General features: G+C 33.3%; 1 protein-coding gene across 4 annotated transcripts in view; it reads left to right on the forward strand.

Moving 5' to 3' along the window:
* Positions 1-3,138, forward strand: part of LOC118741010 (F-box/LRR-repeat protein 7) — a 140,868-nt gene that overhangs the window by 97,660 nt on the left and 40,070 nt on the right. The gene's annotated exons all lie outside the window — the stretch shown is intronic.

Below are 3,138 nucleotides of genomic sequence, written 5' to 3' on the forward strand. Positions count from 1 at the left end.
CACCAAAAAGTATCTGATATTATCAAAGAAGTCGCATCGTTTTTTTTTTCAAATTTCAAGACCTAAGCGGAACAAATTTAAAAAAAAAAATTGTTCAGGGTCATGGTAACAATCATCTGTCTCAAAGCTGTGAAGGGTAGGGACCGAGAACGCGTTTCAGTTTTGGTTTAGTTCAGTACGAGATAAAATGTTATGTCAAGAACGTTTCTACAAAAGAGCTAAACGGGAGCAAACGTGTTTAGAGTAGTTTGAACAGAAAGAAAATGTTCGGGAACGTTTCCGAAGAGTAAAAAATCCACATTCCAGGAACAGAATGAGAACGAAACTTCCGGAAACATTTCTAATGAGAACAAAATAAATAAGAACACAAGTTTGGGGAATGTTCTGCAAGAGAACAAAATGAGAACAAGAGTTATGAGAGCTTAACGTTAAAAATGAGAGGGGCGTCTGCGTAGTGAGATAAAAAATTATTTTAGTGAGAACCGCGATTGTTGATTCTAATCCAGAGGAAAGCTAGATCATTTCAACTTTTACGAAACAATTTTTCATTTTCTGTGCAACATTTTTGATTATTTTTAATATTCGAACTTTCAAGATAATGAAGCGCTATTAGAGAAATTTTGTCCTTGCTTTCATTCTTCGCGGATATATCAGATAAGATTTGTTCCCATTTCGTTCTCTGCCAGGAAGTTACTGATACTTTAGCTCCCAAATTGTTCCTCGAGGGTATTGTTCGCATTTGGTTCTCTTTGGGATCATTCCACAGAGTTTTATTCTTACATATATGTTTCTCATTGGTAATATTCTTGACATTTTTTTCCTTATTTTGGTTGCTGTTTAAAGCATTATTGGGAATAAAACTACGAGAACGACATTTATGATGATTATGATGATGTATGATCGTAATACCTATTGTTCTCGGTACCTGGTGAAGAGTGCTAAAGAATTTCTGCGTGCATGCCCTTAATCGAAATGGTCACCGAAGATTTGAGAACGCGGTATTCCAAAGACGTCCTGAAAAGTTTCAATCTTAGTCTGTTGTTTCCTAAGCTGAATATCCACCTAGAAGCAAAATATACCATCGAACTTATCAAATGTTTTGGAGGGGGGCAGCAAAGGAAGCTGAAAATTGAATGCGGTACTATGATGCCATCTACCAACGAGACACCTTCACATTGTGATAAAGATATACATATTTATATCCTATCCGACTATTAACGCTCTATTTCATATACTTTGCACATTTTCAGTCACGCTGAAATATCTTTCTGTTCTTTACGTGCCCTTCTCAATATAAATTACGACATTGATGTAAAGCCAGAAAAAGTGATGGATATATTTGTCAATATGGGCAACCAACGCAGAGTGGTGAAAAACTGGAATCTACTGTTGATACTGTTACTATTAATAATTAATTTTTTTATGACATTTCGAGTACACTTTTTATACATAACAAAAAAATTAAAAGTCATCGTGAATTCTTAGCCGCTTGAAAATTGGATCCTAAACCATAATGTGCTATAAAACTGCATACTTAAAAACCTTTATGGAAATTAAAAAGGAAACATGGCGAAATCGTTCTTTAACATTTCAATTTTTTTTTTAGCAATATTTTCGCATTTTCGGGAAACCCTATAATTTTTTTCAACAAGTTTTTGTTATTTAGCATTCATTAACCGGAATTGGAGAATCGATTTTCTTGAAAATTTCTACTTTTTATCACTTTGCTCTAAAAAATTTTATATAAGTAAATGCAAATTAAACAAAAATCGCTCTACAAATCTTTTCTCATTGTCATCTGAATTCATTTAAAAAAAAACAGTTATCAAATCCATTGTAAAATTAAGTTTCTGGACCATTTTGTATAGTAAACTCCAATTTGACACCACTGTGCACCCCATCAGTGTCTAAAATGAAAATTTCAAGAATAAAGTTTATGTTTATTAATACACTCACTGAATAAGTGTAACATGTTTACTAGAACCGATTTCATAATCTGACTAAATTTATCAGACAATATACGATTGTTTTAATTACGTTGGGTCGGCCATGAGATGTTATAAATCAAGCTGGGTGAAATATTAATGAAATTTTATCTTAGTAACGAGGCAAGTCGGAGTTCTTGGTCCGTATCATGGTCAAATGACTGATTGTTCAACAAATCACGGCAGTTCCTTGTCTTTGTATGTATGTGTTTATATAGTTTCAACGCGCACAATTAATAAATAGTTATGCTATAAAATTATCGCTATCCAATAGCATTTTCCGTCACCAAATATGTATGTATGTAGCATCTTCAGCGCTAAGCTTCGAGTTAGAGGAATAAATGTCTGAAAAAGAAGTTGCTTCCTGTCGGTACATTGTCTATTAAATAAAATTTATTCCGCTTGCCATCGTATGCAGCACATGTTTTACATATGTATGTATTTACCAGTATCTATGTATTATATTTATAGGTACATATACATATATGTATGTACATATTTACGACAACCAAGTGGATGTTGCAAACTAATCGCTGTTCGAGTACAACAAATGAATTGAACGTGCGTACCATATGTGATAACCGCTGCTTGAGTGTTCGTTCTCACATGTGCAATCATAGACACTTATTTATGTATGTATGCACATACTGACCATTTGTATGTGTGTAGTCATATGCATATAATTGTTTTAATTTGCCGTTGGTTTCTTGTAATATGCTGTTTTAATATTTTCTTAGTTCTTTTCTATTTCTTCGCTGGTGCTGTGTTTTTTTGCCTCTAGCTATAACTAGCTTTGTGAGCATATATTTTGCGTTGATTTTGCTTGTTGTTGTTATTGACTTAGCGTCTTTTGCTCTTTTAATTTACCTTCCTTCCTTTAGAGCACTTTCTTTGCCACTTTCACGGCAATTCTGTTCGATGCATTTTTCCATAGTTTCCAGTGTTTTTCTGTTTTGTGCAGCATTTTCTCAACGAACAGTCACTGTTGTGTTTTATTAGTGCAACCATACGCCACACAGCTTTTAACAGATTTGTACATATGTATTTGCATGTTACTAGCGCTGAAAGTATTCGTATATTAGAAAATTCGGATATCAATTTTGAATTTTTTTTACAAAAAAAATCCGAATTATACGGATTAACATTATTTGAA

Source organism: Rhagoletis pomonella, unplaced genomic scaffold, assembly GCF_013731165.1.
Source record: "Rhagoletis pomonella isolate Grant_MI unplaced genomic scaffold, Rhpom_1.0 Rhpom_scaffold_00001, whole genome shotgun sequence".
In the NCBI taxonomy this organism is placed as follows: domain Eukaryota; kingdom Metazoa; phylum Arthropoda; class Insecta; order Diptera; family Tephritidae; genus Rhagoletis; species Rhagoletis pomonella.